The sequence below is a fragment of the Lichenostomus cassidix genome, chromosome W (assembly GCF_008360975.1).
Source record: "Lichenostomus cassidix isolate B80296 chromosome W, HeHo_3.0, whole genome shotgun sequence".
NCBI lineage: Eukaryota > Metazoa > Chordata > Aves > Passeriformes > Meliphagidae > Lichenostomus > Lichenostomus cassidix.
Window position 1 is genome coordinate 9,921,309 of NC_139510.1, and position 27,200 is coordinate 9,948,508.

Below are 27,200 nucleotides of genomic sequence, written 5' to 3' on the forward strand. Positions count from 1 at the left end.
CAGGACCATTGCACCCAGCAGAAGAGACAGAGCCGGAGATCAACAATCGCTCTCTATCCCTGGGGGAGCTGCGGGACCTAAGGAGGAAATTCACCCGTCAGGCGAATGAGTCTATCCTGACCTGGCTGTTCCGCATCTAGGACGCCTAAGACACCACAGCTAACGACACCATTCTGGACGGAAGTGAGGCCAGGCAGCTGTGATCCCTATCTCGAGATGTGGTCGTTGACCAGGGGATTGGGAAAACCCAGGAAACTCTCAGCCTCTGGCGGAGATTGCTGGTGAGTGTACGGGACAAATACCTCTGTAAAGAAGACCTCCAGATGTACCGAGCAAAATGAAGCACAATGGAACAAGGTATACAATGCCTGAGGGAATTGGCCATGCTAGAGATCATTTTCTCAGAAGACGAGAGATTCCCTAAGAGCACCGATGGTGTCCAGTGCACCTCACAAATGTGGCTAAGATTTGCACATCTCGAACCAGAGATATACTCTCGTTACCTGGCAACACTGCAGTGGAGGGAAGGAGAGGACAAGGTGAGTGCATTAGTCAACAAACTGAAAATTTACGAGGACACTGTCACTGCCCCACTACGCACCCATGTCTCATTGGTAGAAACAAAGCTGGCCGAGCAAGTCCAGAGCTTGATTGAAGAGGGCCACCAGAAACTAAGGAAAGAGCTCAAAGAAGGAATTTACCTTGACTCGCCAGAACCAACAAGAGTCTCTGCCATCAGGAGTAGACGTCCCCCAGCCAGGGAAAGAAGACAAACTCAGCAAGGTAACCTCTGGTTTTTCCTACAGGAGCATGGGGAAGACATGAGAAAGTGGGATAGGAAACCCACCTCCTCCTTAGCAGCCCGGGAACGTGAACTGAAAAGAGAGACATCTACCTCAGGAGGCTGTTATGGTCCAATTATTAAGGTTCTTTGGAAATACCTCTGCCCGAATTAAGGTGCAAACAAGACCATATGCCAGTCAATAGTATGGGTTTTATTTGATAGAAAATATGAGAGAGGGAGGAAAAGAGAAGTAGGAAAAGAGGTGGGGGGGACAGAAAGAGGGAGAAAGAAAATATCACCATCTGTGGATCCCAAAGATGTTGTGTTGATCCTCTCCAGCTGGTCTTCTTGGTGGTGATGGTCCCCCCAAAAAGCACAGAATGCCATGGGTTAATACACAGGCCAGGTGGCAATGTCCAGGCATGTCCCCCCAGGGGAGGGGGCAGCCTCTAGCAGCAAACTCTGCTTGCATCACGTGCAGTCCTGTGGTGCAAGGCCTAGCGCTTTGGGGGGGTCTTTGCTGGATTGTGACTCCCCCTCAGCTGCCTCTCACGTGGAAGTCCCGTGGATGTGGTCTGTGGGGTTGGAGGTTTCCACAGCTGGGCCAGTATGTGTAATGGAGGATGGGTGTTCATTGGCTCAGACCAGAGGTTACACCACACACCCCAAACCTCCTCCTCCTCCCCCTCAGCTGGGGGGGAAGCCTGTGCAAACCTGGCTTCTGTGAGCTGTGCTCTGCCCCCACCCCAAACTCAGCCAGGGATGATTCTCAGTGCAGCTGAGGTTTGGCCTTTGTGGATGCATACCTTTCCCTCAGCCTGAGATGACTGAACAATAGGGTTTCCCTTTATCTAATCTCAGCAGTTTGACTTTCAGTCCAAAGTCCCAGTCAGGTATCTTCAGGGAGGCTTCTTTGATTGTAGCTTCTTTATACACTTTTTGTTATAATGAGCAAAACTTTATATCAATGTTTGAGGCATGAACTATTTCAGTCTCTGACACTTGCTGAAGCAGAAACAAGCATTCTGGGCACATTCTGGGTGCAAAGCAGCTTTCTGGTGCACTTGGGCAAAGTTCTCAAGGAACACTCCAGCAGTGTGCTGTGCGGCTTGTTTGTACGCCTTCTGCGCGCAGCTGGAGAGCCGGAGAGCTTCTCCAGCGCTAAAGCGCTCTTTTGGGCGAGAAAGCCGCGAACAGCTCTCTGCAGCTGGGCAAGGCTGCAGAGCAGAAGGGGGTACAGGAAGAACGCCTTCTCTTCTGCTTCCTTCTGGGACAGCTCCAGCTGCTTGAGATCTGCACGCCTGAAGCTGTGGCAAGCTGCTTTTCTCTCCTTCTCGCTGCACCTTGTGCCCCACAGTGCAAGTGCTGCCAGGTGCTTGATGAAGTAGAAACAAGCAGTCTGGGTGCATTCTGGGCACTCTGGCAGCAATAAGCAGAACCAAATGGCTCTCAACCTTGTTTCACCACTGCTCATTGACATAAGTTTTAGTCAGCTTCTCAAAGTTTCCAAGAACACACCAAGCAATGAATCCCAGCTCATGGATTGCAGCATCAGAGGAGGAGGAAATGAAGTGAAACCTAGTGAGAAGGTGCAGGTGTGATGCTGCACTTCTTGCCTGACTCCGCTATGCACGGGACATTGCCCTGCCCTCTTTCAGCACCCACTTCTCCCATGCTTTGGTCTCTACTCCCTGCACACATGCTCTCCAGTGTCTCTGTCTTGGCACAGCTGATGCTGCACAGAGGACTATTTGACACAGAGCACAGCACCATCCCCAACCTGATCAAGAGCCCTCTCTCCTCAAAAACACCTCCGATCCTTCCCACCCCAAAAGCCAGCACATGACTAAGCTGCTCATTTTCCCTGAGAAAAAGGGAGGAAGGAACTCCAGAATTAAAGCTCTTCCATTCCCACGGCAGTTGGAATATCCCTTCCCCCAACTCCACATCAGCCCCAATGCCTCTGGGCTTGAAGAAGATGTCAGAAGGGAAAGACTCCCTACCCTTACCCACCCACACCTACAGAGCTGCTTTCTGCACTGCTTGCTTCCAGCATGTAAAGGCCAATCTGCAGCATTTGAAGTTGCAGAAGGCACATGATGTTAGAAACTACCTCTTGAGTATCAGGATGGGAGATACAGTTCTTCGTCTTAGCCATCTGAAGAAAGACTTTGATTTACACATCTTTCTGACACCCCACCGCTGCATACTCACTTCAATTTATTGGAGTCTTTGTTTGCTGGAGGCTGAAATTATTTTGTTGGGTTTTTCATTCTTTTTTCTTCCTGGGAGTATCCCCCTTGTCTTCTCTCTAACACAGGAAGAAAGACAAAAGGAAAAAGAAAATTCCTCAGGTCTTGAAAGTTCACATAAAGAACAGACCAGTACAACCCAGTTCAATAAACTCTGGTTGAAAACAGAAAAAAATAAGATATTGGAACTGAAAAGTGCAAACCCAAGCACCGCAGATAGGGATTTCAGGCTCACTGACAAGTAACCTAAAATGGCATTTTCCCTACTTTTTCTTGGGCAGATTATTTGTTTTCTACTGGCAGGGATGGAACTGCTAAACCTTTTGCTGCTAATCGTAACCAAAAGTAAGGCCCTCCTATTGCTGAAAAGAAACATTTCATCAGTTCTGGGTTGGCTTTTTTTCCCCTCCCACTCAGTCTGAATCATACAGAGATGTATTCAGATTCCTGCTGGCAAAGTCAACAACTGCAAGCAATTGCCGTTTTTAATATGCCCTGTCAAAGGGAGGGAAAAAAGTTCAGCCACGGGAGAGTGGGATCCTTCAGATCCCCAGAAGTGCAGGGGGTTCTGATTTTATTAACAAGAATTTGAGAGGGGTTAAATTTTAAAAAGTCAGTTAGTATTGCTGCCATTGTCTTCCAGAAGCACAGGAATCATTCAGGCAGAGAGACAATCAATGAAAACTTTCTATAAATCTTATCAATTTTACAACATCAAGTGTGCAAATCATCATCTCACCTGAATGAGAAACTTCCGAGTCATTTGCTACAAGCCAAGAAAACGCAAAAGAAACTGCCCTTAGCACTTGGCATTACCCACAGTGTGCCTGGTGGCAGCCAAAAGCATTCCAGGACTTTGTGCCTCTCTGCCAGAGTACAGAGAAACACAGAACCCTGGAGCAGCTTCTCCACAGGGCTGCTCTCAATGAGTTCTCCTTCTAGGCTGCACTCCCATCTGGGATACAGGCTCTGAGTTAGGATTTCCTTCAGTCAGGCACGTAGATTGCAAGGGAAGACATGCTGAAGTCAAATAGCTTCTCTTCTGGCTCTTGGAGACAGCAGAAGTGACAGATTGCCTGCCTGCTTCCCTTTCTCCCACTGCTCTGCAAGAGGGGGAACTTTTGGGGTCTCTCAAGTTTCTTCTCCATTTCCCTGCTTGTCTCAATTGTCCCCCACAACTACAGGATGTTCAGAAAATGGCAAAACTAAATAAAACCCACACAGGAAACAACCTTACTCGCCCAGCTGTGCTGAGCCACCTGCTCTGGGAGGAGGAGCAAAGCGGTAGACCGGCACTGGAATCTCCAAAAGGAGTACCCAGTCACCACAAGGCCTGCAGCCAACTCTTTGTGCAGCTGACCCAGTCTCCTTTGGGAGTCAGCTTCCCAAAAAATGTGTGGGAGCAATGACTACCTCAGTTCAACAATGGGCTGTCTTGGAATTTGAGGGGCTGTAATGGCTGAGGGATGCTGCAAAGGGATCTCAGCAAAGCCTCGGGCTGCACAAAGCCACCTCTTAGGCATAATTGCTGGCATCACAGCAGCTACAGGGAAATCCAAGCAAGATTTTTGCCTTTTTATCCATGTGCCAAGTGCTCCAGGTACCGCACTGGTTCTAACGGATTGGTACAGGAAGGGGGCAGCACCGCCCTACAAAGCTGTGCTTGGGTTGAAACCCAGAGAAACTCAGTAGTGCTAGCAGGGGGCTGGTCAGCCACATGTTGACACAGCCTGCTGCCAAAACCTCCTCCGACAGAGGAGGGCTGGGGTTTTCTTGTCTCAGGAAACCAGGATTTTCAAAAAACACAGCAAAACTTGTGTCAAAACACCAAATAATGGTAGACAACTTACAAGGCTTTTCATTTGCTCAGGAGAAGATTTGTGACCAACAGCAAACAGTTGTGGGAAGTTTCCATTCACATTCCCCTTAGAAGGTTGATAACACTCTTCTTTAGAGGAGAAGGATCATGGCTCTAGTGCCAACCTAGGAAGTGGAAACCCCACATGGGTTTTCAAACCTCACCTTGGTCATTGTACAAACCCACCTCCCCCTGGGCCCTCTCACCTTCTTCTTTTCAGGGGACTCCTCTGGACTCTTCATGGCTTTCCTCTTCAAGTCGGACTTCCTTGCAGGTGAGAACAACTTCTTCTCCCCTGGAGGGAAAAGGGCAATTTCTCCTCGTGCAAATCCCCAGGCCTGTGGCCACTGGGGATGAGAGTGTCACCCAGGAGCATCTCTCGGGAGCCTGGGCTCCAAAAAGCCTTTGGCATTGGCCTGGTGGGAGCCCTTGTCCTTTCTCTTCTCAGTGAGCTCGTGAAGGGCTGGCTTCAGGTCATTTCTCTTGCTGGGTTTTGGCTTCACAGTTCCCTTGACTTTCAGCTAGTCCTTGGAAGACTAGTCTGTGACCTCCAAAGGACCAGGGTGCCTCTTCACCTCCCTGACTCTTTTGGACTGGTCATGCACCAGGAGATCGCCAGGCCTTTTGATAGCCACAGCCTTCTTGGGCAAGGCCTCCTTGGTGTGCGTGGGAGGCTTCAGGAAGCTGTGTTTAGTTTGAAGATGAGCTTCCTGAGGAGCGTTGTCCACCTGGCCATAGCTCTTTTCAGGATCTTTGGTCACCTGGCCAAGATTCTTGTAGAAATCCTTGGCCTTTTCACCAGAGCTCTTGTGAAAATCCTTCGCCACTTGGCCAGAGCTCTTCTGAAGGTCCTTGGTAACTTGGCCAAAGCTTTTTTGGGAAGTCTTGGCCACCTGGACAGAGCTCTTGGGAGAAGTCTTTGCCACTTTGCCAGGGATCTTCTGAGAATCCTTGGCCTCTTTGTGAAAGACTTTCTGAGAAGTCTTGTCCATTTGGCCAAAGCTCTCGTGAGGAGGCTCCGTCGGCTTGGAGTGCTGCTGGCAGGAATTGCTGCTGATGCCTTGCTGCTGCTTCTTACCCTCCTCATGCACATTCCCAAGGGCAATTTCTCTGGGACTCTCTCTTGGCACTGCTCCTTGCTTTCTATTGCTCAGCCAGTTGTCAAGCTGCCACTTGTTAGAAGTTGATGGCTCAGGCTGCCAACAAAAAGAGAAAAGAAGGATTCAAGCCTTATGCCTTTATTGGCTGTTTCCATCCTAGCACAGCTCACCAGAGCCCAGAGACTCTTGCCTAGAGGTCATAAAGTCTGACCTTTTGCCTGTGAAGAACTGACTAGAAACAAACAGGCCACATGCACTAACTTGTTCCTTGAGCACCATGGATGGAAATTTGCTGAATAAAAAAGGATAAACCACCTCATGGCAAATAGCTAAGCCTTCCCTGGAGTGAGAAGGGTCTTACAAATTAGTATTTTCAGGACAAACCAAGCAGAATTTGGTAACAGAGCAGAAGTAGAACACCTGCTTCCTTCCTAAGACACCCACATTGCAGTGGGCAAGAGGCTGTGGAAGCAGTCATCGTATTCACCTCATGTGCTGGTAGGTCCAGCACCCTTGGAAGCTTGTTCTTCTCGCTGTCACAGGAGCTGATCTCTCTGTCTGAGACTGAGGCGCTGTGGGAGTCTCTGGTGCTCCCTGACTCCGAGCTGCTGGGCTGTGCTGGCGCCACCCTCTTGCGCTGGCACTGGAGAGCTCTGCAAGGCCACCAGGAGACCAAATGAGAAAGCAGCGGGGGGGAGGTTCTTTCTTTATTCCACTTACATGGCAGCATTCCAAACTAAAGCTGAAACGTGTGTGTGGGTGTGGCTAGCACAGGTTTTTCCCATGAGAAGTTTTCTTGTGTTTTGTAAATAAAGATAAAGTTTAGATGTTGTTGGAACAGTGTCCCAGAACTTGGGCAGTGCAGGCCTGGCCAATCAGGCCTGGGGGAAGGCTTCTAACTGACCAATCTGGGTGACTTTTGAGAACTCTATATATGTGATGAAATCAAAACAATAAAGGTCATTCCTTCTTGCCACTGAGAACTGATGCATTCATTACTCTGCTAGCTGCTCAACAGCGACATGTGGGCACTGAGAGGAGAAGGGAGAAGGCCAGAGGAATACATTGCCCTAGGAGAAAAATAAAGCACTGGGATAAAAAACCCTCTGGGAATGATCAAACCTTCAGCTTACACCCAGCCGGATAAACATACACAATTCAAATAGGCTATAAAAATTTCATCTTCAGCTCAGTCTGCCACTAGTTACATTATTAGAAAATAAACTGAGGTTTTTAGAAAGTCCATCTGAAATGTTATATTTCTTCATGTTGCTTCTTAAATTAAAAAACAAAAAAAAAAAAACCAACAACACTCTTTAGAAATGTTTTCCTTGGGCACTTGCAGAAAGTTATGCAATGAGATTCCATTCAAATTTCACTCTTACAGTTTTTGTAGCTGCAGCTTTACTAGTTGTCCCAGGCTTCAAAACCATCTCCATGAATGATCAGATTCAGCTGGTATCCCTTAGCATTTATGTCAGTCCAATGCATTATTAGTAGGTTGAGGAGCACAAAGTGTGACAAGATGTTAAGCACCACCAATTAAAAGAAGACAAAACCTTCAGCCTGCTACATTAAGACTTGGAGTTTTTTCTTCTGTTTTATTTTGTTTTGTTTTTGCACACAGGCATTGTAATCACGACATGGTTTAGTGCACTTGGCATGGCTGGGTTCATGATAAGACTTGATGATCTTCAAGGTCTTTTCTAACCTAAACCTAAATTTCATGAGTCTGTGAGTCCTGTAATAATAATTTTTCTGTTGGAGAAAATTCCCTGCTCTGAAGTTTTCTCTAAAAAAATCAGACTGATAACCCCAATTTACGTTCATTCCAGGTTCTTTTAAGTGAGTACCCAGCAGAGCTGGAAACAGAGTCTGGTTACTTATGATGTTCTTGACTGAGAACTCGGCAACGTTTCTGAAGCTGTGCCTGCCTGCTCTGGAAATCAAAAATGAAAAGGTTGCCTTTATTTGCCTCACTTGTGGCATGTTTTACCCTATGGTCTCTGGGCACCAGATTAGAGAGTCACTTTCTTCCCGGAGGGGTTTGCCATCAGGATTGTTCATCACTCCAGATGGCGTTGTCCTAACGAAATTCTGCTTGTCCTCTGCTGAACTGCTACCTTGTGTTTTAGGTAATGATTCTTTACAGTTTCTTAAGCCATTCCTAAATTCATCCCTGTTCAACAAAGCAGAGGAAATCCCACTGCTCAATCAGCGTAAACACTTGATGTTCTCTGCAAGATATGACACACGGAATTATCTGTCAGCACAGAAATAACTGGGTTTTCTTTGCATTTCTACTTACTCTGCTTCTGTGCTGCAGATCCATCAGGCTGGGATTCCTGGAATTAAAGGACAAAGTGCAAAGTAGCTTAACATGTAGCTTTACAATACAGCTAGTGACACCAAAACTGTGTTGCTAGCACATTAGGGGCATGTGCATTTTTAATAAATATTTTAAAAACATTCTAAGACCTGCCAAACAGCTGAGCTGAACTTGTGCTAAGCAGAAAGATCTCTTGCAATTTATGAGAAGGCCTGGCAAAAATGGGCCCGGTTACCTTTGTTGGCCATGGAAAGTTGTGTCTGCTCTCCTAGGCGTCTGAAGAGGTGTCAAGAAAGGTGCCAGTGAGCTGCTCATTTCCTGGAAAGAGAGGGAGAGAAGCAGCTCTCAGGAAGTATTTTGCACCCACCCATTTCCTTAGTGTATGCAAAATACAGTCAAACACAGAGATCTTCTATTTAAGAGCACTTACTCTCACCATTTCTTCAATAGATGGCACATTCATGGGCTTCATTTCCTGAAACAAGAACGAGGGAAACAGAAGGAGTTTGGGTTTTTTACTAATTGACATGTGCTCAGCAACCATTGGCTTACCAAGAGCTCTATAAATTTCTTGCACGTGTAATAATAATAAAATGCTAGTAAGGATGAAAAGGCCCATTGGAAGGGCAGGTAATAACCAAGACCAAGCATGCAGAGAGCTGAAGCCACCGCTGTCAACTCCTCCTCCAAAATGGCTGTCTTCCCTTTGGAAACTGGCAGTCAGGGAACACTCTTGTCATTTCTAAACTCCTGCTACTACTCCTATTCAAATTTATTATTATTCTTATTTTTTTATCATCATCATCATTATCCATATAATCATTATTTTTAAAACTGTATGTTCCTGCAGTCTGCTCCCTTTATGGAATCGCAGTTTCCTTAAGTTGCTGTTGAAGCAGCTAAGCCTTGCCTGCAAAGGCACAGGCTGCATCTGCATTTAAGAGTTGTGCAAAACACTTCATCAGTTAAAAAAAACAAAAACAACACAACACATTAGAAATAATAGTTCCCAATTCTTCTAAGCCAGCTCTCAAGAAACAGGAATATTTGTCATTCACCCAGATAAAATCAGACTCCTTTTTGTACTGAAGTTTAAAAAACAATGACCTGGCTATAATGTAACCCCACACAAGGTGCAGTTTGTGCTTGGCTTCCAAGTCACAACACTGTTCCTGGTCAGGTAACTCAGGCCGGCCTCCAGGCAGGGTCCTTCTGCCAAGACTGAACTTCTGCCAAGCAGAAGGATCTCTTGTAATTTATCAGAAGCCCTGACAAAAATGGCCCAGGTTACCTTTGTTGGCAGTGGAAGTTTGGAAGTCTCTGCTCTTGTAGGTGTCTGAGGAGGTGTCAGGAGAGGTGGCAGAGAGCTGCTCATTTCCTGAAAAGAGAGGGAGAGAAGCAGCTCTCAGGATTTTTGCTGATGGACACAGAGGAAGTTTCACCCTTCCGAGAGTCAGAGGGACCGAGCTCCTTATGGATTTTTACAGGCTTCCCCATGGAGATCTGTTCTTGAAGAGCACCTACCTTCAAGATTCCTTCAATGGACTGCACATAAACATGCACGATTGGTCGCAACAAGAAAGAGGGAAGCAGTGTGAGTTTGGGTATTGTACTCCTTGATAGGAAACCAGCATGCACTCAGCAGACATTTGCTTCCCAACAGCTCTAGAAATGTCATGCAAGTCTGTTCATAATGAAATGCCAGTAAGGATTAAAAGCTCCATCTGAAGGGCAGTTAGGAACAGAGACCAGGAAGAGAGCAAGAGCTGAAGCCACCAGAGTCATCTCCTCCAAGATAGATGTCTGGCTTCCCGAGCAGTCAGGAAACACTGTTTCCATACCTGATCATTTATTGTTGTTATGAAAGAAGTATGTTCCTGCAGTCTACTCCCTTTATTGAATTTTGCTTTCCTTAATTGCTACTGAGGCAGCTAAGCCTTGCCCGCAAAGGCACAGGCTGCCTCTGCATTTCAAAGAGTTGAGCAAAAGGCTTCATGAGTTAAGAAAAAGCAGTTAGAAAGAATGGTTTCCAATTCTAGAGAAGCTCACAATTCAGTTCCAGAGAAGGAGGAATATTTGCCATTCACTCAAATAAAATCAGTCTCATTTTCTGAAGTTAGAAAGCCCTGGCTAAAAGGCAAGCCTTGCAAGGTGCACTTGGTGCTTGGCTTCCAGTTCAGAACACTGTTTCTGGTCAGGGAACTCAGGCTGGGTCCTCCTGCCAAGATGGAGCTTTTGCTTGACAAAACACTTGACCATCAACACTGGGGCTCCTGGAAAGACATCCTACTACTTACTAGATGCAGCCCTTAAGTACATCAAAAGGTTCAGGCGTTCAGGCACAGGAGCTTTTCTGAAGGACTAAAGGAGAGACCACAAACTTCAGACTAGGCACAGCTTATGGATAAGCTCTGCAAGTTTGGTTCTAGTGAGCCTTTCTGGCACAAGGAAAGCACCCACATATGAAGTTGTAAGGTCCGGAGGGGTCCGGCCGCCTCAGTCCCAATGGGCTGCAGGAGCTTCGGGAGACCTCGGGGGCCTCACCTGGGCCCAAGCTCTCAGCCCTCCCGGCTGTTCAGCTCTGTCCCAGAGGCGGCTACGGTCAGCCTCAGTGTTCCCAGGCTCGCTCCTTGGAGCGGCAGGGACCACGCGGCGGAGGCGGGTGCCTGCGGGGCAGGAACGCCGTGGAGTCGCTGGTCGCTTCCCGTGATAAAGAAAGTGCGACGAGCTGAGAGTCATCAGTGTGCAGTTTATTAAGGAGAAGCGGCGCGGGGGAGGCACACTGGGGGCTCTCGGGTGGGGCGGTCCACGCAGCTACCGGGCGCAGAACCCGGCGGGGCTGGGGTCGCGGCCACACCACACCGAGAGAACAGAGGGAGGGGGTTTTTAGGGCGAAATACGGGGTTTCCCGGGGAGGAACAACAGGGGCGGAGCCAACGGGGCTCCGGGACAACATGAGGGACAAGCGGGGGAGCAAATGAAATATAACTAGGGAGGGGATTACAAGCAACTCATGGGGGAAGCCCGGCAACAGAACATTCTAGTGAGGGCAAGCAGCAGGGGCGGTGATAGGGGCGGGGAAGCGGACTTTAAACCAATAAACTTAGGAAAAACTTTCCAGGGGAGGGAGAGAGCGGTTTACGGCCCGGCCTCCTCCGAGTCCCAGGCGATGGCATCCTCGGCAGCGTCCCCGTGGATTACGCTGACCGCCGGCCTCGGGGACTCGGGATCCGCAGCATCGGGCCGCCGCACCCCCACAGACTAGGCACAGCTTATGGATAAGCTCTGCAAGTTTGGTTTGGTTCTAGTGAGCCTTTCTGGCACAAGGAAAGCACCCACATATAATGCAGTGGGTGGAGGAGGGGTGGAACAGGCCTCTGCGTTTACCGAAAGTGTCTCTGAGGCTGTTGAGAGATCACTCCAGCCAGCACTGCTCTGGTGCTGTACAGAAAGACCCTTCTCACACCCAAGCCGGTGTGAGGCACAGATTCTCACTCACCCGAGAGCCGGATAGCTCACGCGTTACCAGAGACAAAGAATCCAGAGGCTCAATCAGCTGGATGTTCCAGATATTTATTCCGAAGGGGTCCAGCATGAAAGAGGAAGAGGAGCCCTCGGTGTCCCTAGATATAGGGATCACCTGGGGTCAGGGGAGAGGAGGCGGGGGGAACACTACAACCAATGGGGAGAACGGAGGGATGGAGTCAGGGGTTAGGTTACAGCCAGGGGGATTTACATAATTTGGGGAGGGACTTATTGTGTTACTTCGACTGGGATGTTTTCCCACCAGTGAAACCCTGCTGTACTGGAACCGCTTGGCTCCCCAGCAGTTCCTGAGGTGGTATCACCCACCACCACACACATATGGAACTCATGCAAGATAGAGCAGACTTCATCTGTTTTCAGCCAACTTCAAGGGATGCCTCTTCCTTCTACCTCAGAACAGAAATGTTTTTGAGTTGTCCTGAAGTTCCAGCTTCCTGGCTCAGCCTGACTTTCCTTGGGCTATAGGGATTTTTTGTCTGTCCTTTTTAAAGTCTCCCCAAGGAAGATGCGACATTCCTGTTCCTTTCTTCACTTCACTTCTGCTTCCAGGCAGCAAGGACAAGCAATGTTGATTTCTGATGGCTGATTGCAGCACTATGCATTTCTTTGATTGAATCATTTCCCTTTTTTTTGTATTTTTCAGAAAGGCCAAAATTGATGTATCACGGTCCGGGAGGGCTGCACAGGCCGGCTCCCCCCCGGTCCGGGGTCCCTGCTTCGTGTAATTCCACCGGGTCTGGGGCGAGTGGCCCCCGGGGTTCTGCGGCATGGCGTGAGTCTTCAAACCACGTCAATTCAAGCAGGAAATTAGTGAGACTAGGAAAGAACTGGACTCCATCTCTGTTCTGCTAGGGAGGTTTATTTGGGGTAACGGGGAAAAGGGGTGCAGGGAAGGAGAAGGGGGAAGGGAGACAGGGCAGGTAGCAGATGCTAGCAGCCCAGAGATGGAAGACCTCGAGCTGATCTGAACATCGCCTTATAAAGGGAAAGGCAGGGGGAGGGACTGTCTCCCCCAGAGCCAGTCCCGGGGAGTCTGAAGGGAAGACAGGCATAGGGAACCCACCAATAGATTTCGGGGTACAGCAGAGCATATTTCAAAATGAACCAATGGTATACAAAGCAGAGGGACAAAGGAGCACATGGAATCCTAAAACCCCACGTTGCTACACAAAATCATTCTTTTTTGTGTAGCTTTTCATTTTTAAAGGAAAAAGGATTGAAGCAACATCTTTATTTCTGGTTTGCCAGGCTTGTCTCTCTCACCACTCCTGCCAGCAGAAAAAGTTCTGTTGCCATGCAGAGAAGTCAATGAAAAATAATTTGTCTAGAATGAACTTTTTATTTTTGTCATTCATGCTTCTTTCAAGGTATTTAGTCATTACTACATACCACACTTCAAAACTCTGTGTTTGATACTATGCTTAGTCTACTTCCCGTACTATGAAAGCAGATACACTCTGCTTTAAAACAATCATTTTTTAACTTGTGACCATTCCTGTTCACTGAGGGAAACAGAGCCCTGTGGCAGCAATGCCACGTGGAAAACAGAGAGCTTAGCATGCAGCCTGAGCTTCGAGGATAATGCAATGTTCCCAAAAAGACTGAACACATCTGGACCTATTCATTGCTGATTGTTGTTGCTGTTGTGGTTGTTTTGGCTTTTTAAATGGCCTCCCAGTTTGCAGGTAGGAGAGGAGAGTCTGATGCTGAAGTCTCCTTCCATGAGGTACAAGGAGCTCTGGCCTAACATTCACCAAATTGCCAGGAAAACAAAGCTGAATCTTCAGTGAGCATTGAGTGCTGTTCATTCCTCCAGAGCACAACGTGCCCTTAACAACGTGCTTGAGGGTTTATGAACACTCTCTCTCAAAGCATTCCCACTGCTTCTTGGCCCTGCCATGAAGCCTCTCACAGAGCAGAGTCCATCAGTGGCGGTCATACAAAGCTCTCCCTTGGTGCTGAGGGTCTCCTAAAGACATGAAAAAGGAGGTTGACTTTAAACACAGCTTTGTTCAGGTGCTGGGAGAAGAGGTAAAACCTGGCACATGAAGACAAGAGATACATCTAGGCTTCATGTATGCTATACTTGTAAGTCTTCTCACAGTTCATTTGGAAAGATGCCTTAAAGAGACTGGGGTTGAAATTTGAAAGCAAAGGTTGTGATTTGGGGAAGAGGGGAAAAAGCTGTTCAGTGTCTCTGTGAATGCACAATGAGTCCCTGCACAGTTGTTCCCTGTGGATTCATTCACTCTACACTGGATCTGCTTGGCTGCTCAGGCTGGAAGCCTTAACTTTTCAGCGCTGCCAAGAAAAGAATCCGTCAATAGCTAATTGCCAGCTGCAGGTGACACGTGCCTTAGAAATTCCATGAGCCAAAATCCTGTGCTGGAAGAAATGGCTTTCCTAAGTGATTGTGTTGGTTTGAAAACAAACCAGTGGGAGATCACAAGTCAAGATTGAAATTAAAAATAAGTGAAATAATACAAGGAAAAGCACTGACAAAGTCAGATACAACCTAACACCCTGTTAGGGTGGTAGTAGCAGTCCAACTGAAGTAGTCCAGTTGAAGCGGTGATCCTGTCAAGGTCTAGTCTCCAGCTGAAGATCCAGTGTAGCTCTCGTCCTCTGGGAACCCAGTAGACAGGGCTCGCTCAGGCAGTTCCAAGGCCAGGTTATATCCAGGTGGGAACACCTGGTTCCTCCCTCCTGGGCAGAGCATCTCACAATGGGATGAGATAAGTCCATGAGTCACACGGTGGGTCCCTGATGGCCCATTGCCTGTCATGCGGGGTGGGTCATTAGCAAGTGATAATAGCTAACGGATGGCCCATTGCCTGTCATCCTGAGTGGGTGATAGCAGCTAATGGCCCACAGCTGGTGGTAATAGAATACTTAACTACATCAATATTGCAACCTAGGACAGTGATGTTCTGGGAGGCCACAGGAAGAATCCTATTTGGCATGTGGCTGTTCAGTATAACTGAGGCCAGACACTTCCATTATAATGTGTCAAAGCAGGAGGAGGGAAGAACAGCAGAGTTTCTTCTAGTCTAGATCTCTTCACTGTCAGGGTCCTTGCAGGGCGGGAGTATCCCCACAGCTCGTTTCACTAAGAACAGAAGGGAGGGATGCGCTTTCAGCAAAAGACATCCCTGATGAGCCTTCCCAAGATCATTTCTCTGGCTGAATCTTTCTCTTCCATGCAACACAGTTCACTGGATGTCTCTGAAGAGCCAAGCAGCCCAGCCCTGTTCCCCAACCACCTCTCCCATACTGTACATCCAGCTCACAGGCCATAGATGCAGGGCTGCAACCTTCCTGTTTCTTCCTCCTCCTCCCTCTTCAGGTTTCAGCACTGGAAGACTGTATTATCAAAGACATGTTAATCACTGAGATCAAGCAGAAGTAAGAAAATGTGACATCAACAGGACTGAAACAAGCAGAAAATGAAGAAATTATATATTTTACTTAAAGAGCCTTTATCCAAAACACCTCTGAACAGAAATCTGTCAGTCAGGGGCCACAGACTAGAGGTCCCTACTGCAGAGGAGGATCATTCAGCATATTCCCACAAAGTTTCATCTGTCACTTTCAAAATGGACTAATCATAGAGTGAAAACTCCAGAAGGGCTAGACAATGAGGCCAAAGGACAAGGGGGAACACTTCCAGGTTAGGCACCAGAAGTCTAAGAAGGGTTGACAAACTCTAGAAGAGAAGGAAAGGGCAAGAAATATCTGATGCTGCTGCAAAGGTCTCAAGGGGACACCTGAGGAGTGACAGTATTTAAGGTCTCCTGTCCTGACTGCCTTCAGACAGGAGAGAGTGTGAGGCAAGAGGCTGTGGAAGCAGCCTCTAAATTTGATTTGCATTCACCTTAGGTGCTGGTGCTCTTGCAAGTGCAGAGACTGAGGCGCTGTGGGAGTCTCTGGTGCTCCCTGACTCCAAGCTGCTGGGCTGTGCTGGTGCCACCCTCTTGTGCTGGCACTGGAGAGCTCTGCAAGGCCACCAGGAGACCAAATGAGAAAGCAGCAGGGGGGAAGGTTCTTTCTTTATTCCACTGACATGGCAGCATTCCAAACTAAAGCTGAAACGCGTGTGTGGGCACTGAGAGGAGAAGGGAGAAGGCCAGAGGAATACATTGCCCTAGGAGAAAAATAAAGCACCGGGATAAAAAACCCTCCGGGAATGATCAAACCTTCAGCTCACACCCAGCCAGACAAATAGATAAGCAGGACCTCACTGCTACATTGTGAAGCTGCATTCAGCCAACTAAAGTTAAAAGAAAACACCAAAATTGGCCAGTGCCTTTCTGAAAGCCCCTACCCTCAAAGGAAACAAATTCCAATAAAGGCTAACCAACATCAGGATGGAATCCTCTTTTATTATTTTATTTTTCTCCTTCAAGTATTCTCTTCTTCATCTGTGTTCCTTGGTCAAGCCAAAAACATAGGATCTACAGACACACTGGTGGAGGGGAGGAGGAGAAAAGAGGGGAACACTGGGGGATATACAAGTCTGGTTCATAGGCAAATTCCAGCATGCCTGGATGATTCATTTCTAATTGATGCTTTCCTGAAAACCCCACAAAAGTGAAACCAGTTTTCAACAGCAGTCCTGGGCAGCCACAAACCAAAGGCCATAGCTACAAGAGAACCCAGGAACCCCTTCCTTCCCATCTCCCCATTCTATGAAAAGTAGCTTTGTTTTTCCCCTTCTTTGGTCTAGAAAGAGTAGTTTGAGAACACAACTGTACCTTGGAGGAGCAAGTGAAGAAGATGGGTTTTCCACAACCTGTTTTGTTGACAAAAACAAAGAAGAGAGAGGGAGGCAAGGTTAGCTCAGGGAACTGGGCACAGTGCAACAAGTGGAGATGATTTAAAGGCGTGCCTGTGTGCCTGGTGTATGCACCATCTAAAACTGACTTGGGCATCAGCACTCTCTTCACTGACACCTCTGTCTAACACACTCAGATAATGTTGTTGCTGACAATAAAGATAAAATGGGTTTCATGCTTCCACAGACGTGACATGCTTCAAATGTTCATGAAAATCATCACCTTTGGAGATCACAGCTCTAACAAAATGAGTCACTGAAGCATTTTTCATTCATCTGCCTCCTCTGGCTCACACATGTTAGAGCTCTAGAAATACAGAGCCTACTTCAAACAATGGAAAAGAGGAAAGAGAAGTTTGCTCCCACATTGGCCCACTCAGAAACACTCAGAAGTACAATGGGATCTGGTTCTCAGTAATACCCTGTGCCGGAAGCATGGGGCTGCTTTCCCTTGGTTGGCAATGGGAATTTGGAAGCACAGACAGGAGGTAGCACGTCCTGAGCCTTTGGGTAAGGGGCGCTCGGAAAAGGCAACCCCCAGCTTGAGGAAGGAGCAGCTCTGGCTGCCTGGGATGAGTTGTCAGTCTGTCACTGTTGAACCGCTAGCAGAGTGAAGGAACCGAGCCAAGTCAAATATGATGAATTTCTGAGTTTATTTAATTAATTCTAAAACTTATATAGACTTTCAAAGATCGTCCAGATTGGGTCAGATCAAAACCTCCCCCCAGGCCGATTGGCCAGGCTTGAACCGCCTATCTTTCCAGAGACCGTTTCAATAACATCCAAACTTTATCTTTGATTATAGAACACAGGAAGAAGAAGAGAAAAATTCCCATGGGAAAGAGTCTGTGCTTGCCACAGCTCCCCCTTTTTATTTAAGAACAGAAGGCATTGCTTGTGAGCCTCAGTGGATCAGCATGAAGGATCTGCTTGGTAGTGGCCAGTTACCAAACAGAGCCTGGTTGAAACTCGAGAAGGGGTCTGTCCGGCAGTGGCCAGCCACCGAACAGAGCCCAAACCAGATGCTGATTTAAGGTGGACAGAGAGACTCTTGCAATACCCTAGATAGAGCATATATAAAACCTAATTCTACATATAAATCTATAATTCAATAAAACATGCATTCAAAGTCCTTGCTTTCTGACTCCATAAAATAAATTTCAGTCTCTGCTTGTGGAAGGACCAGCTTCTTGGTCATCATCAGAAGGATCACTTGGTTGGTGTTCTGCATTCTGGTTGTTATTTTGAGGTTGCTGGTTCTGTCTCTGGAGCCACAGGTCAGGGCGGACGCATTTTGCAGATAGCCATCGTACCCCAGTATTTGTGGAGACGCAAGCATACCCCCGACCCCAAGCAATAAGCTCATGTGGGCCTTCCCAAGTGTTAGTAAGTAGGTTCTGTAACCATATCTTCGCCTGGGGCAAACGCAACTCGCCTGACGACTGCAATGAGAGAAAATGGTTCAAAATCACAGGATTATTCAAATTCGGTGGCACTGTAAGGTGATTGATTGTGTACAAAGCTTTTTCCAATCGACTCTGTGGTGTTTCCCCATGCATTCCCCCTCTTTGCCTTTCCAAAACACACTTCAGAGTACCATGAGCGCATTCAACAATGGCTTGGCCAGTAGAATGCGGAATACCGAATGTGTGGTCTACACCCCATAGGTGTAAGAACTGCCACGTCTTCTGCGAGGCGTAGGCAGGACCATTATCAGTTTTCAGAGCGGTTGGCACCCCCAGGACCAAGAAGGCTAATTTCCAATGGGCAATGGCATCACGACTTTTTTCTCCAGTATGAGCAGTTGCCCACATAGCTGAGGAGAAAGTGTCAATAGACACGTGCACATTCTTGACTCGGCCAAATTCAGGAATGTGTGTCACATCCGTCTGCCAGAGCTGCAAGGCCTTTAGACCTCTGGGGTTTACCCCTGGTGGCAGAGGTGCAGTGAGTCCGTGGCAGTCAGCACAAGCACTGAAAATGTCACAAGCCTCAGTTGGCGTCAATTGAAACTGCTTCTGCAGGGTATGTGCACTCTGATGAAAGAAATTGTGCGATGCCTTGGCTTGTGCAATTTTGTCAGGCTGAGGTGCCACCCATGCAGGGTTGGCTAGCATGGCAGCCCTGGCATTGCCTTCTGTTATAAAACCTGGTAAATTGGTGTGGCTTTGAATGTGCAGAATGTAATATGGATGCACTCGAGCCTGAATCGCCTTCCACAGGGTTCGCAATAGCGAAAACAGAGCCACATTATTGACTTCTTTTAGAAGTGAACAATCCAAACGTTTGGTTATGACTGCTACATAAGCAGAATCAGTGACCAGATTCAAAGGCACCTGAGAGAACCGCTGAAAAGCCATGGCGACTACTTTCAATTCGACCAACTGAGCAGAGCCTGTCTCGCAGCCTTTCAGCAGTTGCCACTCAGATCCTTCCTTCCAGGTGACAATGGCCTTTCCTGTTTTCCCAGAACCGTCCGTGAAGACGGTGGGTCAGTGAACTGGCACCCAACTGTTCTTTGGCCGCAACATACGATTGACTGAATTTGCCAGCTCCAGCAATTTGTGGCTGGGCAGATGATAAGCAATCTGCCCTGAGAAATTTTGCAGCGCACTTTGCAAAGGAGCGCTATTAGCAAGACTCCATTCAAAATTGTCCCGTGATACCAGAACAACAATCGTTGCAGGATCTGCTGCCATCAATTGTATACACCGATAACGGCATTTAGTTATCAGGCAGGCTATCAATTCAAACAATGTGGGTGCTGTCTTTTTTGGCTGATGGGGCAAAAAGACCCATTCCAGGATGTGCAAAGGATCATCCCATTTTTTGTAACACTGGCCAATGATACCTGTAGGATGGAGGTCTTGAGCAGTAATGAAAACAGTGATAGCAGTAGAGGGATCTACTCGATAAACCTGATGAGCAGAAACAGCTTGCTGCACTTCATTCAGCACTCGTCGCACCTCGGGAGTCAATTGCCAAGGTGAGTTTAGGTCAGAGATCCCCTTTAAAATATTAAAAAGTGGGGAAAGTTGTGCATTGGTCAGTCCCAAATACGGACTTTAGCAGCTGATGATGCCTAGCAATTTTTGGGCATCATTCATAGTCTTAATAGTGTCTGAGAACTGCACCTCTTGATGCTGTATGGTTCGATCCAAGATTTTGACTCCCAAATATTTCCAAGGAGGCTGCTGTTGAACTTTCTCCAGAGCCACTTGCAACCCATAGGAATGCAAGGCATCGAGCAGTCGAGGCTGTAACCTCCGCAACTCATCCTGGGTAGATGCTGCCACCAGGACATCATCCATATAATGGTAGCAGAGTGCCTCAGGAGACTGCTCATGGATTCCGGACAAGACCTGCGCGACATACCATTGACAGATAGGCTATTTTTCACGCCCTGAGGTAACACTTTCCATTGAAATCTCTTTACAGGCTCAGCATTGTTAATTGCAGGCACAATAAAGGCAAATTTCAGCCTGTCATTGGGGTGCAAAGGGATTGTAAAAAAACAATCCTTCAAATCAACAATCAAGATTTCCCACTCTGTGGGAATCATCGTGGGTGAAGGCATGCCAGGCTGTAAGCTCCCCATACTTTCCATCACTGCGTTAACTTTTTGGAGATCTTGCAACAGTCTCCCTTTCCCCAATTTTTTCTTAATCACGAAACCTGGGGTGTTCCAGGGACTGGTAGAAGGTTCTATGTGTCCCTGTTTCAGTTGCTCCTGAACCAGCGGACAAAGGGCGACTAATTTGTCTTTTGGCAGGGGCCACTGTGGTTCCCATATAGGTGTTTTGGTCAGCCATCGCAAAGATAGCATGGAATAAGGTGCGCCCTTACACACAGTGACCCCTGTGGCTAGCACAGACCTTTCCCGTGAGAATTCTTTTCTCTCTTCTTCCTGTGTTTTATAAACAAAGCATAAAGTTTGGATGTTATTAAAAACAGTTTCTCGGGATGTGGACAGTTCAGGCCTGGCCAATCAGGCCTAAGGGGAGGCTTCGAACTGACTAATCTGGGTGACATTTGAAAAGTCTATATAAGATGGAATTTAATAATAAAACCTTCTTCTTGATGCCACACTTTGAACCTGGGTCTTCTTACTCTGCTAGCGGCTCAACAGCGACAGACCCCTATTAAAAATTTGTCATGATTCGCACCCCCCCAAGCTGCCAACACGTCCCGTCCCCAGAGGTTCACTGGAGCTGGAGTGACATAAGGCCGAATGGAGGCCGTGTGTCCCTCTGGATCCTTCACCAACACAGGTCTCTTACTCAATCGACTCTGTGTTGTTCCTCCCAACCCTGCGATATTCAGTCCCACTGGGCCCAAAGGCCACATAGGAGGCCACGAAGCAGAGGAAAGGATCGTTGCATCAGCACCTGTATCAATCAAATCTCGGACTCGAATTCGATGCGGACGTGCTTTCGGCATGATGAGGGTACATGTTATCTGTGGTGACTCATTGGAGATAGATGCAGCCCAGTAGACCTGCGGAAGTCCTGGCAGTTCAGTGCTGTCACCTCCGCCAACTTGCTGGTCTACCCTGGGAACAGAAGACTCACAAGGCAACAATTGAGCAAGGCAAGTGTTTGCAGGAATGGTGATGGGGGGGCAGGTGTGGAAACCGTAGCATGAATCTGGCCCTTGAAATCAGCATTTATGAACTCTGGAAGAACAAGGATCCCCTGGCTGGTGGCCTCAGGCCCTGCCACAAGCAGTGCACCAGCCCCCTGATCCAGAGAACTGTCCACATCCAAGGGAACCCTGTGGGCATCGTCAGATTCTAAGACGACTGTTGCTGCGGTGTAGGCGTTGACTCAAGCTGAGCCTTTGGTGCCTCTTCCACTTTGACCGGGTAAGCCTGGGTCATCACCCTGTTCTGGGGGAACTGATGTGATGGGGGGCAAATCCCGCTTTTTGCACCCCTCTTCACATTTCCTGACAGGGGTCGACCATCTGCATGGTACTGCAACCTGCAGTAGTCTGAAGTGTGACCTGGCCTACCACACCTCTTACATTGAGGAGTCTCAGTCCCTGAATCTCCCTTTTTTCCTGAATTTTCTTTCTGTTTTGATTTGACTCGTTTCCATTTGTTCCCAGACTTGGGCTGTTTTTGTCCCTGATCAGTGGGTTCCTGATCCGAGGACAGAAATGCAGCCAAGGCGACTTTCCCCTGATTTTCTGATTGCACCCTGGCACAAGTTTGCATCATCTCTTGGACAGAAGGATCCCCCAGTAGGGCATTGATGATCCTCCTACACTCGTCATTGGCATTGTCCCTTGCCAAATGTTTCATCAGGATCTGTCTCATGGACGGATCTTCAACCTGCTTTTCCAAAGCTGCTGCCAGCTTCTCAATAAATGTCAGGTAAAACTCAGATTGCCCCTGCTGTATCTTTGTATACCTTGTTTGCGGGGCAACCATCTCAATAGTTTTCAAAATGGCTCTCATACCGAGCTGTTGGGCTTGCTCCAGGATCCGGGGATCCCAGGCAGCTTGAATGTTAGGGTTAGTGAAAGGTCCCTTACCCATGAGGACATCAGCCCCAACCATGCGCCTAGGGTCCTCGGCAGGCAAGGACACTTTTTTTTTCAGCTGATCCTCAACCAGCGCTTTCCAATTGTCCTCAAAGGCGCTGTATTGCATAGGGTGAAACAGCACCTGAGCCAGATACATAATATCAAATGGAGCAAGCAAATCACTATTTATCACTCTAAGAATTTGCAGCTTGACTAGAGAAGACACGCCAAATGTTGCTACCTTGGTTGCTAAGTCATTTGTCAGGCGCCATGTGATGGTGGTGTGGCTGTTCCTTGTGTCCATGGCATCTGGGCCAGGCACATACACTGGAAAAGCCTGAGCGCCCCCTTGTGGGAAGCCACCACCACCCGGACCTGCCGTAGAAGATTCGCAGCCCTCCCGCTGTTTGGGCAATCCAATCTTTTCTATGAGTTCCCAGTCTCCTGCCTCCAGCGCACCCTGCTTGACTGATTCCCAGAACTGCAGGGAGTCACGCGGGTGAAAAATCCCCATGCCGGTGCGGCATCTCCAAGGGTTAGTCAGAACCCAATGCCTTTTCTTTTTTGTCGCCCACGCGAGCCTCCACCCAGGAGGAAGAATACCTTCCTCATCACTGTCCGAGTCGTGTGAGTAAGGATTGCAACCAGCACTCCCCATCACAAAGGACAGTGACTGGCCGGAGGCAGTGTCCGCGCCAAGAAACTGCACGGTGACCAGGAGGGGAGAGGGGCAGGGAGGCAGCGGCGCCACCAGCGCGCCAGCGGGCGCGTCTGCCAAGCCCGCCAGCACAGCGCCAGTACGCTGCGCCAAGGCTGCATTCGCCACAGAACCCGGCAGGGGAACCGGCATCTGCCTGGGGCCGAAATGTCCCCGCGCCGCTGGCACCAAGCCGGCTGCCGGGCTAACAGGAAGTCCAGACCCCGTCTGGGGTCCCAAGGCATGGACTTCCGGCCCAGCCATGCACAGACAGGAGGGCCTGCACGAAAGGCCCTCCATCCGCTGCCAGATCCCGGCCACCTCGGTCAGTAAATCATGAAGAATCGCAAGCGGAGGAGTTTCCACCATGCTCGGCACAGACGCCATGTCCGCTGAGCCGTGGGAGAGTCGGGTCAGCCTCGCTCCCGCGAGAGTGCCAAAGTCCCCGCAGCGGAAGCACCGCCTGCCGGAGGCTCCTCTTCTGGCCCCCGCGCTGCCAGAATGGCGGCTGGGTCCAGAAGTTGCTCCCTGACCACCCTGGGAAGCCGCCCTGACTGCCAGGCATCCGCTGCAGCCTGGGGCTGCTCCGCCGCCGCGCTGTCCGGGCTCGGCAAAACGCTAGCTTCTCCCGAGCCAGCTGCCGCCCGCGCGGGAACCCCCGCGGCGGCCGAAACCACCGGCAGATCCAGAATCGGAACCCCTGCAGCCGCGACCTGCTGGAGCGCAGCCAAGGTGAGTAGCCGCGGATCCCGCCCCATGTCAGCACCCCCCACATCCGCCCCGCCAGTCCCCGCCGCGCACCCCGGCTGTCCATGGGGGAGGGGGCATCCCGGCGCCATTCTGCGGGGGCAGGGGGGGTTTCTGAGGCTGCGGATTTCGCGGTGGCAGAGGCGGGGGGACCTTCATGGTGGCTGTGTCAGAGGCTATCGGTGGCCCCCCTTTCTTCATTATCTCGGCTAGCTGTTCCATCGGGTCGACATAGGTGCGTTTCGGGAGGTCAGTCGGAGAAACATACTGAGCTTTCGCGGCTATATCGGCCGGCAGGCATGGGACCCCAGAATCGGTCTGGGTTGGCACGTCCAGCACGCATCGCCCAACGACCGAGAGCAGAGGTTCCATGCCTGTGCAAGCTGCAAGCTGTGACTCGTAAAATTCCTGTCCCTTCAGCGCGTCCCAAATGTCTCTCCAAACCCCATGGAAGAGGACTGTAGTCCTGTCTCCAAGCATCATCTCAGTGGCCAGGGCACGGCCGACAGTGAGCCAAGATTCACAGGTCAAGTCCATGCCCCAAATGTCCAGGACCACGTGGTCCGAGACCCACTCCAACAAGGCCTGAGCGACCCGCGGCGTCTGATCGGCTGCTGGGTCATCCTCAGAGTCCTCCAGAAAAGCCCGCAAGAGCTCATCCGCAGGGAGGGGGGGTCCCATGCCCACAGCGGGAGCAGCCATGCCTGACGGCAGGCGAGGGGGGGTTGGGTCCGGGCAAACCGCGAACCTGTCACCACGCGCAGTACACGTCGGTGGTCACCAGATGTCGCTGTTGAATTGCTAGCAGAGAGAAAGACTCAGGCTCCGAATGTGGCAAAAGTTCCAATTTATTAATTAATTCCAACTTATATAGACTTTCAAAGATCACTTGGATTGGACCAGTTCAAAACCTCCCCCCAAGCCGATTGGCCAGGCTTGAAACGCCCTTGTCTCCAAAGACTGTTGTAATAACATCCAAACTTTATCTCTGTTTATAAAACACAGGAAGGAAGAAGACAGAAAGAATTCTCACGGGAAAGGTCTGTGCTCACCACACTGGGCGTGCTGGTGGACAGCCAGCTGAGCATGAGCCACTGTGTGCCCAGGTGGCCAAGAAGGCCAATGGCATCCTGGCTGATATCAAAAATAGTGTGGCCAGCAGGACTAGGGAAGGGATTGCCCCTCTGTAATTGGCACTGGTTGATGTGGTAGGCCCTATACGGAGCCTGAAGCAAAGTTGGCCACTGTGTGAACTCTCAAGTATATGTATTCTTGACAAACAATTTAGTATTAACAACATATGCAATTTTAGGAAAACTGGAACTAAGTGCTCAGACATACCTGGACGCCTTGCCAGCAGATGGGTGTGCCAGACTACAAACTTCTACAGGAAACATCTGGTCATGTACACTCACACAAGTAACAATATAAAAGCAGGACCAACTTGCAACAGAGTTGGAGACCTCATCTACAAGTAGACACAGTGCTTAGGAATTCCCACTTACCAGGAGGGTTTCTCCGGTCCTTTGCTGCAACAGGGCTCCCCAGCTGTTGGACCGGCTATGGACCAGGATAATGGCAATGTATTAGGGTAATTGGTGATGGATTTTTTCTTAATCGCTAACTATAATCTGTAGTAATGATCTGATACATTGCCTTTCTATGCTTATTTCTGTTATTTGCTTATCATCCATGTAATAAATAAGTTTATCTTTAAATAAGTCATTGTTTTCTTCTGATCCCTTCACCAATCACATCAATACGCAAAACACTGGTGAGGCCTCACCTCGAGTACTGTGTCCAGTTCTGGGCTCCTTAATTCAGGAAGAACATTGAGGTGTTGGAGCAAGTCCAGAGAATAGCAACAGAGCTGGTGAAGGGTCTGAAGCACACGTCCTATGAGGAGCAGCTGAGGGAGTTGGAGTTGTTCAGCCTGGAGAAAAGAAGGCTCAGGTGTGACCTTATCACTCTCTACAACTACCTAAAAGGAGGTTGTAGCCAGGTGGGGGTCAGTCTCTTCTCCCAGGCAACCAGTGACAGGACAAGAGGACACAGTCTCAAGTTGTGACAGGGAAGGTTCAGTTTGGACATCAGGAGGAATTTCTTCACAGAATGGGTGTTTAAAAATTGGAATGGACCCCTCAGAGAGGTGGTGGAGTCACAGTTCCTGGAGATGTTTAAGAAACAACTGGACTTGGCACTTAGTGCCGTGATCTACTTGACATGGTGGTGTTTGGTCAAAGGTTGGACTCGATGATCCCAGCAGTCTTTTCCAACCTAATTGAGTCTGTGATTCTGTAATTCGCTATTATCTTATTGTATTGGTTTGAAACAAACCAGTGGGAGATCACAAGTCAAGAATGAAATTAAAAATAAGTGAAATAATACAAGGAAAAGCACTGACAAAGTCAGATACAACCTGACACCTGGTTAGGGTGGTGGTAGCAGTCCAACTGAAGTAGTTCAGTTCGAGCGGCGATCCAGTGAAGGTCTAGTCTCCAGCTGAAGGCCCAGTGCTAGCTCTTGTCCTCTGGGAACCCAGTAGACAGGGCTAGCTCAGGTAGTTCCAAGGCCAGGTTATATCCAGGTGGGGATGCTTGGCTCCTCCCTCCTGGGCAGAGCATCCCACAATGGGATGAGATAAGTCCATGAGTCATGCGGTGGGTCTCTGATGGCCCATTGCCTGTCATTGGAATGGGTCATTAGCAGGTGATAGCATCTAATGGCCCACAGCTGGTGGTAATAGAATACTTAAATACATCTGTATTGCAACCTAGGACATTATCCACCTAACGTCGCGTCGAGAGGGAACTCACGGCAGTCTCAATATGAGATATAGAGTAAGCTCCATTTTATTTCACCAAACGAGAGAGTTATATACTGTTACAGATGCTACTAATTATAGCTACACACACATCTGCAGTCTGTTCTCACACATTCAGGGATCTTCCCGGTGACTCCCTTTTTCTTTCTCATAACACTTCTGACTCCCTATTCTTTCCCATGACATTCTTCCCACAGAACATTCTCAGGTAAACAAGCCACTGTAGCTTGTTAGGATTTTACTGAGGCCTGAGTATGCTGAGGCCCTGCTCAGGTATATTCAGTTAGCATAAGTTTTGCTGGAAAACTGCGTTTTCCAACAGTTCCCCCGTTTCGCTTGTGAGAACAGACGTTGTCTGTTATCAGATTAATTTGCTTTGCTATAAGTAATTCTTATTATTAGAATTGTTATAAATTAACTTAAGGAAATTTCACTAGTTATTTAGATATGTTGCCATGGTCTAGGAACTGTCGTTGCTGAAAACATTCACTTCACAGGTAAAGCTTGGAGAACCTTTTCCGGACAAGGACTCCAAGTTTACTTGGAAGGAGGTTTAGCTTTTATGAACTCAATTTGGTGGATGAAAATTATTTGATCACATTTTGGTGCAAAATACTTGGGACTCATGGCATGTTTCCCAGCCAGTTAGAACCAAAGCTTGGCCAGAGCTTAGGTGCTAAGTAGAAGGGTTTTCTTAGAA

The 27,200-nt window shown here is 48.6% G+C and overlaps 2 long non-coding RNA genes across 2 annotated transcripts in view; both read right to left on the minus strand.

The window, feature by feature from the left end:
* LOC146425468 (uncharacterized) overlaps positions 1 to 27,200 on the minus strand; it is a 363,886-nt gene that overhangs the window by 195,942 nt on the left and 140,744 nt on the right. The window lies entirely within an intron of this gene.
* LOC146425472 (uncharacterized) lies at positions 8,714 to 9,892 on the minus strand. Its single transcript, XR_014846652.1, has 3 exons — positions 9,848 to 9,892; positions 9,615 to 9,701; positions 8,714 to 8,798 (listed from the first exon to the last, which is right to left on the minus strand). It is a non-coding gene; the product is annotated as an uncharacterized LOC146425472 (long non-coding RNA).